The following is a 13,464-nucleotide window of genomic DNA, read 5'->3' on the forward strand; positions in this document are numbered from 1 at the left end:
TAACGTAAGGCTCTTTTTACTCCTTTACCTCATGTCATTCTTTCTGAGTTAGCCTCTTCTTTTCTACGAGGGTTAAGGCCTAGGTTTCTCCTCTATCTCTCAGGATGACGTGTTACTAAACCGTAAAGTCTTAGGATTGTTGGGTTGTGTCTCCGTACAGTTCTACTACTTCCGTGTGTCCTCAGTTTGACCCAGAACCTTGATATTATGATGATGATTGATTATGCTATTCCTTTGATGAATGTCTCAAAATCCTTTTGAGCATTTACAGCCGTTATGCTGCCGAAATTGTCCTAGGATTTGAAGAGTTTCTAATGCTTTTGCATTACATTTCGCATCCTTATGTCGATGCTAATTCCATCCTTGTTTCCTTGGATCCTGTGCCAGGATGTCGTCTGCTAACCGAGTTCAGTTGCTCATAGCAAGAATCACGGAGATGGTAGGGATGAGGATCCTCCTGACCAGCATTTGATGACAGAGTTCTTGTTAGCATCCGAGAGGAACAAGCGTGAGACCGACATGCTCGAGGTTGACTCATGTATGCCTGTCCCTGTAAGTTAGTGCTACTTTGGGTTCACGACTAGTCATGTCGGCTTGGGTTCTCTGTCATATGGATGCTAGCGACACTATCATATACGTGAGCCAAAAGGCGCAAACGGTCCCGGGCCAGGTAAGTGGCACCCGTGGGAATACCGTGCGTGAGGCCACAAAGTGATATGAAGTGTTACATGCTAGATCGGTGTGACTTAGGATCGGGGCCCCGACACTCCGGGATTGTTTTCTCATAGGGAGTTGAGGAAGTGATCTCTTGGTAATGTTACAACATGCTTATTAATATTATAATATGCCACTCTTATCTCTTCTGATGTTGTAGATGCTTGGAGCTGCTTGATGATGCTAGTCTTTGATAGGCTAGGCTTTCCCTTCTCTTATGGCATTCTGCAGTTTAGTCCACAGATACAAACCATTCCTTTGATACAGATGCATACTTAGTTTAGATCTGATGTACGTCTTGCGAGTACTTTGGATGAGTACTCACGATTCCTTTGCTACCGCTTTTCCCCCCATACCCGATTATTGCGACCAGATGACGGATCCCAGGAGCCAAACGACACCATTGATGACTATTACTACTACACCGAGGGTGCCTACCACTACATGACCGCCGCTGATGACCTGGAATAGTTAGGAGGCACCCAGGTAGGAGGCCTAGCCTTTTCGATCGCTTTTGCTTTTGTGCCAGCCTTCTTAAGGCAGACTTGTCTAACTTATGTCTGTACTCAGATATTGTTGCTTCCGCTGACTCTTGTGTATTCGATCTTATGTATTCGAGCCCTCGAGGCCCATGGCTTGTAATATAAAGCTTGTATTATTTTAATTTGTGTCTAGAGTTGTGTTGTTATATCTTCCCGCGAGTCCCTAATCTTGATCGTACAGATTTGCGTGTATGATTAGTGTATGATTGAATCGAGGGCGTCACAAAGTCCTCTACAACTGGATATTAACAAATTCCCATCTACCACATAACCGCGGGCACGACTCTCGAAAGTTTAAACCCTGCAGGGGTGTCCCAACTTAGCCCATGACAAGCTCATGATCCGCGGAGACAATCCTCCATCGCGGGACCCCCCGATCAAACTCAGAATCCCGGTGCACAAGACATTTTTGACAATGGTAAAACTAATCCAGCAAGACCTCCCGGTTTGCCGACACCCTGATAGTAGCCGTGTGTATCTCGTCTCAGGCCACGTCCGGATGGGTTAGCCTACGAGTAGAGCCAGAACCTCGGGTTGCCCCGTGGTGGCCCCACAGTCTGCCCGTTTGGGACCAACACCATTAGCACTGGCCCCTGTATCTAGAAAGAATCCTTGGGTTCATGACGCCCCATGCCAATTAATTATTTAGTCCAATATTATTATGGCAAATGTTAAGAACAATGTTGGGCCTTGCTGGAAGAGTTTTATTTGAAGCGAACTGTCAAGAGGGGCCCATAAACCCTCACCATGTTGGGGACACAAAATCAAGGAACATGACACCAGTATGATGGAAACTAGGACGACAAGAGTGGAACAAAACACCAGGCAAAAGGCCGAGCCTTCCACCCTTTACCAAGTATATATGTGCATTAATTAAATAAGAGATATTGTGATCACGGAACAACCTGGAACTGCACCTGCAACTAGCAATGCTATAAGAGGGGCTGGGAAAAGCAGTAACATAGCTAAACAATGGTTTGCTAGGACGGGTGAAAAGGTTAGAGGCTATCATGGCAATTTGGGAGGCTTGATGACAAGTGGTAGGTAGCGCGACATAGAGACAACAATGAGACAACTAGCATAGCAAAGCTAGTAGTGAGATCCAAGGTGACGGTCCTCTTTCCTGAAATCCCGCTAGGAAGAAGAACGAGTCCATGAACAAGACAATCCCACATAGTCGAATGAATCCTCACAATCACAACGAAACAGGAACTATCGAGAAGGAGCACAACCGGAAAGAAGCAAACAACATGGTAAACACAAAACACATAACATGAAATGATGCTCAACCAAGTATGATGCATGATAAGGCTACATGATGCTACTCATGGCATGAGATGATGCATACAAGAACAACACATCAAAGCAAGTTTAAATGAGGCCGAAATCAACACATAACACTTCCGGAAACTCCCCGTATGCAAATTTCGAAATTGGTCCAGATCTGAATAACACATTATGTCGAAGTTGTTAAACAGCAAATTAAAGTTCACCAAGATGATCTACACGGTTTTCTAGTCAAGTTACATATACAGTTCGTTTAATTCAGAGCTACGGCCTAGAAGATATGAACAAAACAAGTTAAACATGGCATTGATGCAAAAGCAAGCAAAACACAATTACAAACACTCCAAAACATGGATGCAACAAGGTAACATGAAACTACATGCAAAACTAAGCAAGTTTCATATAGAGCACGCTCAAAATGGAGCAACGGTTCAACACATACACTCAATACAAGTTCAAACACAATCTGCCCAAAATAACAACTAAGCACTTTGCAATCAAGGAAACAACATGCTACAAGAATCATATGGACACAAATTTGATATGTACTTCAAGTACAGACAACATGCTTCAAATATCATTGAAGTTCAGGTTCATAGGCATCAATATTAATCTAAGATGATCAATGCAAAAAGCAACTTGATAACACAGAATATGACTTAGTGAAAAACAGAGCATATGCAGGAGCAGAGTTTATACGATGGCATGTTGGAGGCTAGAAGTAATTAAGCTACAGTGCAAGGACATGGCAACCAAAAGCATGGCATGCTAGTACATATCATGGAGCTCAAAACACACAACATGGCATAACCATATGAGCAACAGGTTCATGGGAATCATCAAGACAAGATGCAAACATGATATACGCTGATTCTCATACTTGGAGGAAATCTAGGAATGCAAAACAATAACATTATGATGCTGACTTTGGAGGCACATAACAGCAAGCATAGCAACATTAATAATTATGCAAAATACATGGACATGTAGTAGACATGATATACTTCAACTTAGTCCATTAGCACAAATTCATATGAAGCATGGAGTAATTACTAACATACTTGCAAAATGGAACATTGTTAACAGGATGACAGATTTAGCATGATGGCAACTTGAGAGCAAGCAAGAGTCAAACTACAACAAGTTATATGGCAACCAGGGGCATGGCATCAAAGTACATATAACAAAGATCAAATAACATCCAGGCATCATAAACATATGGCTCATGGACTAGTGGGAACCATCAAGACAAGTTTGAAAGTTGTAACAGTTTCAGCAAGTATAAAACAACAACATCATCATAGCATGTATGCAAGCTTGGAACAGAGGTCATATGAAGTCCAAAATTTTCAAACTTGGCATGTGGACAAAGTACTCATAGCATAGTTCAAATCATGTAGTTGGAGCATCTCCAAAAGAGGCATAGATTAATTACTAACAAGCTCACAACATGGCATCATGAAGTTAACAGAAAACTGGAACATCATTTAGGCATGTTCATGGCAATGAAAACATATGCTATAGGGCATATATGAGGCATCAAAAGGCATGGCATGAAAGAGAATAAGATGGACATCAAAACATGTCAACTAGGCATCTCCAGATTATGCATGGAATTGATGGTAGCATCAAGTTAACATGACAACAAAATGTAATAGTTACAGACAGCAAAAATCAGTCTCAGAAAACAGCAAACATCAAGTATCCTACTTTGCATGCTTGTGCTAGTCACCACAGGACACATAAAAATACATGGATGGCACCACGGTAAATATGTCATGAATATGCTCATAAAACATGTTGACATGTTGCTCAAAAGATAAACACACAAAATGCTATGAAAAAGAGAAATCGGCAAGTTACAACAGTTTTCGGCAATTAACAACACATGGCACTTTTGCAATGATGGTTAAGGCATCAATATGAACTCAAACAAGCATGCAACAATAACCATCATGTAGAGCATTCAGAGATCAACATTTCGACATATCATACACTCAAAACGGAGCAATATGCACAATGTTATGCCATGATGAAGAGGCACACATGCTACTAGAAATCTAGGGACTTAGAAGAAAACAGACACAAGCGTCGGTTAACTAAAGAACGCAAGGGCGGAGATTAGGCGGGCGACGCTCAACTCGGGCCTGTGGGACGGCTCGGGGCTGAGGATGAAAAAAACCGGGGCGGTCCAGTGGGGTCGGGGACGAACTAGGACGTTTCAGTCAAACCGGCCGGTCCGGACGGTTCAAGCGGGGCCGGGCGACAGGGCCCAGCTGTCGGCGCGTAGGGGCAATGGTGCGACCAGGCAAATCGGTCGAGGCCGGCGACGAACGGGTCACCGGCGCGATGAGGTCTCGTCGGAGACGAGGCGGCGGGCGGCGGAGGAGGTCCGGGATGGTGGCGGGGAGCAGGTCTTGGCCGGATCCTACCAGATCCGGGCCAAAGATGGCCGAAGCGGCGAGCTTCGAGCTCGGGAAACAATGGTGGCGGCGGAGCTTGGCGACGGGAGCCGGCGGGCCGGAGTCCGGTGGAGCTCCAGCGGCTCTGCTCGCCGGCGACGAGCGGAGGCAGGGCGCATGCAGCAAGGTCGGGGTGGCTCGGGTAGGCGGGCACCCACGAGCGGCGGCGGCGCAGATCTGGGCCCGGGCGGGCCCACGATGGGCTTCGGCGGGCCGCGCCGGTGGGTGGCGGCGCGCGCTGATGTGGCGGCGGTGGAGAGGCTCGGGTAGCGCGAATTTCGAGGAGATTAGGGTTTGGGTGGTGTTTGTCTCAAATTTGGACGGGGGAGGACGTTTTTATAGGCAGAAGGAGCTAGGATAGGGCTATTGAGGAGCGGCTTTCGCCCACACGATCATGATCCAATGACGGAGAGCATGGAGGGGGTTTAGATGGGCTAGTGGGCTGTTGTGGAGGGGTGCTGGACTACAAAGAGAAAGGGGTCTAACAGTTAGCGCGGTTAACCGTTCGGGCATCAAACGACCTCCAAATGGAACGAAATTTGACATGCAGTCTATGCTACCTCTTGAGCACTTGCGTTGGTTTTCCCTTGAAGAGGAAAGGGTGGTGCAGCAAAGTAGCATAAGTATTTCCCTCAATTTTGAGAACCAAGGTATCAATCCAGTAGGAGGCTACACGCCAGTCCGTCGCACCTACACAAAACAAACAAATCCTCGCAACCAACGCAATAAGGGGTTGTGAATCCCTACACGGTCACTTACGAGAGTGAGATTTGATAGATATGATAAGATAACATTTTTGGTATTTTTATGATAAAGATGCAAAGTAAAATAAAAGCAAGGAAAATAACTAAGCATTGGAAGATTAATATGATGAAGATAGACCCGGGGGCCATAGGTTTCACTAGTGGCTTCTCTCAAGAGCATAGGTATTTTATGGTGGGTGGACAAATTACTGTTGAGCAATTGACATAATTGAGCATAGTTATGAGAATATCTAGGTATGATCATGTATATAGGCATCACGTCCAAGACAAGTAGACCGACTCCTGCCTGCATCTACTACTATTACTCCACACATCGACCGCTATCCAGCATGCATCTAGAGTATTAAGTTCATAAGAACAGAGTAGCGCCTTAAGCAAGATGACATGATGTAGAGGGATAAACTCAGGCAATATGATGAAAACCCCATCTTGTTATACTCGATGGCAACAATACAATACGTGCCTTGCTGCCCCTACTGTCACTGGGAAAGGTCACCGCAAGATTAAACCCAAAGCTAAGCACTTCTCCCATTGCAAGAAAGATCAATCTAGTAGGCCAGACCAAACTGATAATTCGAAGAGACTTGCAAAGATAAACAATCATACATAAAAGAATTCAGAGAAGATTCAAATATTGTTCATAGATAAACTTGATCATAAACCCACAATTCATCGGTCTCAACAAACACACCGCAAAAGAAGATTACATCGAATAGATCTCCACAATAGAGGGGGAGAACTTTGTATTGAGATCGAAAAAGAGAGAAGAAGCCATCTAGCTAATAACTATGGACCCAAAGGTCTAACGTAAACTACTCACACTTCATCAGAGAGGCTATGGTGTTGATGTAGAAGCCCTCCGTGATCAATGCCCCCTCTGGCGGAGCTCCGGAACAGGCCCCAAGATGGGATCTCGTGGATACAAAAAGTTACGGCGGTGGAATTAGGGTTTTGGCTCCGTATATGATCATTTGGGGGTACATAGGTATATATAGGAGGAAGAAGTATGTTGGTGGAGCAACAGGGGGTCCACGAGGGTGGAGGGCGCGCTTGGGGGGGGGCGTGGTAGGCGTGCCTCCCTACCTCGTGGCCTCCCTGTTGGTTGCTTGACGTAGGGTCCAAGTCTCCTGGATCTTGTTCATTCCAAAAATCACGTTCCCGAAGGTTTCATTCCGTTTGGACTTCGTTTGATATTCCTTTTCTTCGAAACCCTAAAATAGGCAAAAAAAACAGCAATTCTGGGTTGGGCCTTCGGTTAATAGGTTAGTCCTAAAAATTATATAAAAGTGGATAATAAAGCCCAATAATGTCCAAAACAGAAGATAATATATCATGGAGCAATAAAAATTATAGATACGTTGGAGACGTATCAAGCATCCCCAAGCTTAATTCCTGCTCGTAGGTAAATGATAAAAAACAGAATTTTTGATGTGGAATGCTACTTGGCATAATTTCAATGTAATTCTTCTTAATTGTGGTATGAATATTCAGATCCAAAAGATTCAAGACAAAAGTTTAATATTGACATAGAAATAATAATATTTCAAGCATACCAACTAAGCAATTATGTCTTCTCAAAATAACATGGCCAAAGAAAGTTATCCCTACAAAATAATATAGTCTGGCTATGCTCTATCTTCACCACACAAAGTATTTAAATCATGCACAACCCCGATGACAAGCCAAGCAATTGTTTCATACTTTTGACATTCTCAAAACTATTTCAATCTTCACGCAATACATGAGCGTGAGCCATGGACATAGCACTTTAGGTGGAATAGAGTGGTGGTTGTGGAGAAGACAAAAAGGGAGTAGATAGTCTCACAGCAACTAGGCGTATCAACGGGCTATGGAGATGCCCATCAATAGATATCAATGTGAGTGAGTAGAGATTGCCATGAAACAGAAGCACTAGAGCTATAAGTATATCAAAGCTCAAAAAGAAACTAAGTGGGTGTGTGTCAGTGTCAAAACCGGCGGATCTTGGGTAGGGGTTCCCGAACTATGCGTCTAAGGCGGATGGTAACAGGAGGCAGGGGACACGATGTTTTACCCAGGTTCGGGCCCTCTTGATGGAGGTAAAACCCTACGTCTTGCTTGATTATTCTTCATAATATGAGTAGTACAAGAGTTGATCTACCACGAGATCGGAGAGGCTAAACCCTACAAGCTAGCCTATGGTATGATTGTATGTTGTCCTATAGACTAAAACCCTCTGGTTTATATAGACACCAGAGGGGGCTAGGGTTACACAAGGTCGGTTACAAAGGAGGAAATATACATATTCGTATTGCCTATCTTGCCTTCCACGCCAAGTAGAGTCCCATCCGGACACGGGACGAAGTCCTCAATCTTGTATCTTCATAGTCCAACAATCCGGCCAAAGGATATAGTCCGGCTGTCCGGATACCCCCTAATCCAGGACTCCCTCAGTGTGCATCCAACTCGCTTGCTCACGAAGACCTAGGGCATTTTGAGGAAGCCCATCATTGGAATATACAACCTAAGTTCTATAATGAAAATTCCCCACTAGTATATGAAAGTGATAACATAGGAGACTCTCTATCATGAATATCATGGTGCTACTTTGAAGCACAAGTGTGGTAAAAGGATAGAAGCATTGTCCCTTCTCTCTTTTTCTCTCATTTTTTTATTTGGGCCTTTTCCTTTTTTATGGCCTCTTTTTTTCGTCCGGAGTCTTATCCCGACTTGTGGGGGAATCATAGTCTCCATCATCCTTTCCTTACTGGGACAATGCTCTAATAATGATGATCAGCACACTTTTATTTTCTTACAACTCAAGAATTACAACTCGATACTTAGAACAAGATATGACTCTATATGAATGCCTCCGGCGGTGTACCAGGATATGCAATGACTCATGAGTGACATGTATGAAAGAATTACGAACGGTGGCTTTGCCACAAATACAATGTCAACTACATGATCATGCAAAGCAATATGACAATGATGGAGCGTGTCATAGTAAACGGAACGGTGGAAAGTTGCATGGCAATATATCTCGGAATGGCTATGGAAATGCCATGATAGGTAGGTATGGTGGCTGTTTTGAGGAAAGTATATGGTGGGTGTATGATACCGACGAAAGGTGCGCGTCATTAGAGAGGCTAGGAATGGTGGAAGGGTGAGAGTGCGTATGATCCATGGACTCAACATTAGTCATAAAGAACTCATATAATTATTGCAAAAATCTACAAGTTATCAAAGCAAAGTATTACGCGCATGCTCCTAGGGGGATATATTAGTAGGAAAAGACCATCGCTCGTCCCCGACCGCCACTCATAAGCAAGACAATCAATAAATAAATCATGCTCCGACTTCATGACATAACGGTTCACCATACGTGCATGCTACGGGAATCACAAACTTTAACACAAGTATTTCTCAAATTCATAACTACTCAACTAGCACAACTTTAATATCACCATCTCCATATCTCAAAACAATTATCAAGTATCAAACTTCTCATAGTATTCAACACACTCATAAGAGAATTTTATTATTAATCTTGTATACCTAGCATATAGGATTATTTAAGAAATTACCATGCTATTTAAGACTCTCAAAATAATCTAAGTGAAGCAAGAGAGATCAATAGTTTCTATAAAACAAATCCACCACCGTGTTGTAAAAGATATAAGTGAAGCACTAGAGCAAAACTATATAACTCAAAAGATATAAGTGAAGCACATAGAGTATTCTAATAATTTATGAATCATGTGTGTCTCTCTCAAAAGGTGTGTACAACAAGGATGATTGTGGTAAACTAAAAAATAAGGACTCAAATCATACAAGACACTCCAAGCAAAACACATATCATGTGGTGAATAAAAATATAGCTCCAAATAAAGTTACCGATAGAAGTAGATGAAAGAGGGGATGCCTTCCGGGGCATCCCCAAGCTTTGGCTTTTAGGTGTCCTTAGATTATCTTGGGGGTGCCATGGGCATCCCCAAGCTTATGCTCTTGCCACTCCTTGTTCCATAATCCACCAAATCTTTACCCAAAACTTGAAAACTTCACAACACAAAACTTAAAGTAGAAAATCTCGTGAGCTCCATTAGCGAAAGAAAACAAAAGACCACTTCAAGGTACTGTAATTAACTAATTATTTATTTATATTGGTGTTAAACCTACTGTATTCCAACTTCTCTATGGTTTATAAACTATTTTACTAGCCATAGATTCATCAAAATAAGCAAACAACACATGAAAAACAGAATCTGTCAAAAACAGAACAGTCTGTAGTAATCTGTAGCTAGCGCAAGATCTGGAACCCCAAAAATTCTAAAATAAATTTCTGGACGTGAGGAATTTATCTACTAATCATCTGCAAAAAGAATTAACTAAATATCACTTCCCAAATAAACATGGCAGCGGTTTTCGTGAGCGCTAAAGTTTCTGTTTTTTACAGCAAGATTAACAAGACTTTCCTCAAGTCTTCCCAACGGTTCTACTTGGCACAAAGACTAAATTAAACTCAAAAAACACAACAAAAACAGATGATAGATAAATTATTTATTACTAAACAGGAGCAAAAAGCAAGGAATAAAAATAAAATTGGGTTGCCTCCCAGCAAGTGCTATCGTTTAACGCCCCTAGCTAGGCATAAAAAGCAAGGATAGATCTAGGTATTGCCATCTTTGGTAGGTAATTCTTCAATGTGGAATCTACCGTCCTTAGGAATTTCTTTCCTTTTATTGATTATCAAACTTTTAAGCACAAGATCGAAAAAATCATTGGCAGCAAATGGTTCCTTAATGATAGCAAAATGATTAGGGTGAACACCTATAGATTTGAGATCCGCAATTTCTTTGCTAGAGGATTCACCTTTATTTTAGGAACATACATAAGCTTGGCAATTTTAGTTGGAGGACCTGGAGTATTCTTTACTAAAGAAAAAGCGGTTCCCAAGTTGGTAATGATACCCTCAAGTTTATCGATTCTAATGGAATCATGATTTATTCTTTCATTAACTATAGGTTCCTTCTCTTTAATATTTTTCAAAGTTACTCCTACTTTAGATCCATATTGGGTAATTTGGTTGTGGATCTTTTTATCGAAATTTTCAATTAACTCAATGGTAGCAACTTTATTTTCAATAATTTCAAGTTTGTGCATTACATGCTCCAAAGTTAACATAGTTCCATTAACCAAAAGAGGTGGTGAGCCAAACAAATCTATCATAGCATTGTAAGAATCAAAAGTATGGGTACCCAAGAAGTTCCCTCCAGTAATGGTATTAAGGATATATCTGTGCCAAGGAGTAACACCTACATAAAAATTACGAATAAGAACGGAAGTAGATTGCTTCCTGGTAGATCTATTTTGAGCATTGCAAATTCTATACCAAGCGTCTTTTAGATTTTCTCCCTCCCTTTGCTTAAAATTTAGAACTTCATTCTCGGGAGACAACAAGGAAGATAGAGGACTCGCCATAATGACAAGAAAACGGGGAACGGGCAAAAAGAGGCAAATAGAGAAAGAGAGGGTGGATAGAGAGAGAGAGAGAGAGCGAATAAGAAGACAAGGGTGAAGTGGGGGAGAGGAAAACGAGAGGCAAATGACAAATAATGTAATGCGGGAGATAAGGGTTTGTGATGGGTACTTGGTATGTTGACTTTTGCGTAGACCTCCCCGGCAACGGCGCCAAAAATGGCTCATTGTCGGGAGTCAGATCTTGATTTGACTTGCGCGAACCTCCCCGGCAACGGCGCCAAAAATCCTTCTTGCTACTTCTTGAGCACTTGCATTGGTTTTCCCTTGAAGAGGAAAGGGTGGTGCAGCAAAGTAGCGTAATTATTTCCCTCGGTTTTTGAGAACCAAGGTATCAATCCAGTAGGAGGCTACGCGCCAGTCCCTCGCACCTACACAAAACAAATAAATCCTCGCAACCAACGCGATAAGGGGTTGTCAATCCCTACACGGTCACATACGAGGTCTGATAGATATGATAAGATAATATTTTTGGTATTTTTATGATAAAGATGCAAAGTAAATTAAAATCAAGGAAAATGACTATTGGAAGATTAATATGATGAAGATAGACCCGGGGGCCATAGGTTTCACAAGTGGCTTCTCTCAAGAGCATAGGTATTTTACAGTGGGTGAACAAATTACTGTTGAGCAATTGACAGAATTGAGCATAGTTATGAGAATATCTAGGTATGATCATGTATATAAGCATCATGTCCAAGACAAGTAGACCGACTCTTGCCTACATCTACTACTATTACTCCACACATCGACCACTATCCAGCATGCATCTAGAGTATTAAGTTCATAAGAACAGAGTAACACCTTAAGCAAGATGACATGATGTAGAGGGATAAACTCATGCAATATGATGAAAACCCCATCTTGTTATCCTCGATGGCAACAATACAATACGTGCCTTGCTGCCCCTACTGTCACTAGGAAAGGACAACGCAAGATTGAACCCAAAGCTAAGCACTTCTCCCATTGCAAGAAAGATCAATCTACTAGGCCAAACCAAACTGATAATTCGAAGAGACTTGCAAAGATAACCAATCATACATAAAAGAATTCAGAGAAGATTCAAATATTGTTCATAGATAAACTTGATCATATCCCCACAATTCATCGGGTTCAACAAACACACAGCAAAACAAGATTACATCGAATAGATCTCCACAAGAGAGGGGGAGAACTTTGTATTGAGATCCAAAAAGAGAGAAGAAGCCATCTAGCTAATAACTATGGACCCGAAGGTCTGAGTTAAACTACTCACACTTCATCGGAGAGGCTATGGTGTTGATGTAGAAGCCCTCCGTGATCGATGCCCCCTCCGGCGGAGCTCCAGAACAGGCCCCAAAATGGGATCTCATGGATACAGAAAGTTACGGCGGTGGAATTAGGGTTTTGGCTCCGTATCTGATCGTTTGGGGGTACGTAGGTGTAACACCCTGAGACCGATGTGCCTTGTCATTGCTAGCGTGTTGCCTTGTCATTGCTTGCGTTGTTATTCGCTGTTGTTGCCTTGTCATTGCTTGTGTCCTCCAGTTATTCGCTGTTGTTTCCTTGTCATTGCTTGCGTGTCATGTATTGCATATCATGTCATCATGTGCATTTCATTTGCATACATGTTCGCCTCATGCATCCGAGCATTTTCCCCGTTGTCTGTTTTGCAATCGGGCGCTCCTATGTCACCCGGTGTCCCCTTCTACCTCTTTTCGTGTGCGGCTGTTAAACATTTTCGGATTGGACCGAGACTTGCCATGCGGCCTTGGTTTACTACCGGTAGACCGCTTGTCAAGTTTCGTGCCATTTGGACTTCGTTTGATACTCCAACGGTTAACCGAGGGACTGAAAAGGCCTCGTGTGTGTTGCAGCCCAACACCTCTCCAAAGTGGCCCAAAACCCATCTAAACCATCTCCATCATCTAGAGTGTTCGATCATGATCGCGTGGCCGCAAACCGCACCTCATTTGGAGCTTCCTACCTCCCTCTACGCCTATATATAGATCCCTTCATTTTCGTTTTCGGATCTTTTCCCTGAAACCCTAGCCATCTCCCTCCTCGCGCCACCGGACACGTCCATCTCGCACCGGACATGTCCGCCAGACGCGTCACCCCGACGAATCAGGGAGTGCCACATCGCCACGCCGCCGCTCTCCACCAACCAGGCCGAGCCACGTCGCCTCCCCGCCGGAC

The sequence above is a fragment of the Triticum aestivum genome, chromosome 6A (assembly GCF_018294505.1).
Source record: "Triticum aestivum cultivar Chinese Spring chromosome 6A, IWGSC CS RefSeq v2.1, whole genome shotgun sequence".
NCBI classification, from domain to species: domain Eukaryota; kingdom Viridiplantae; phylum Streptophyta; class Magnoliopsida; order Poales; family Poaceae; genus Triticum; species Triticum aestivum.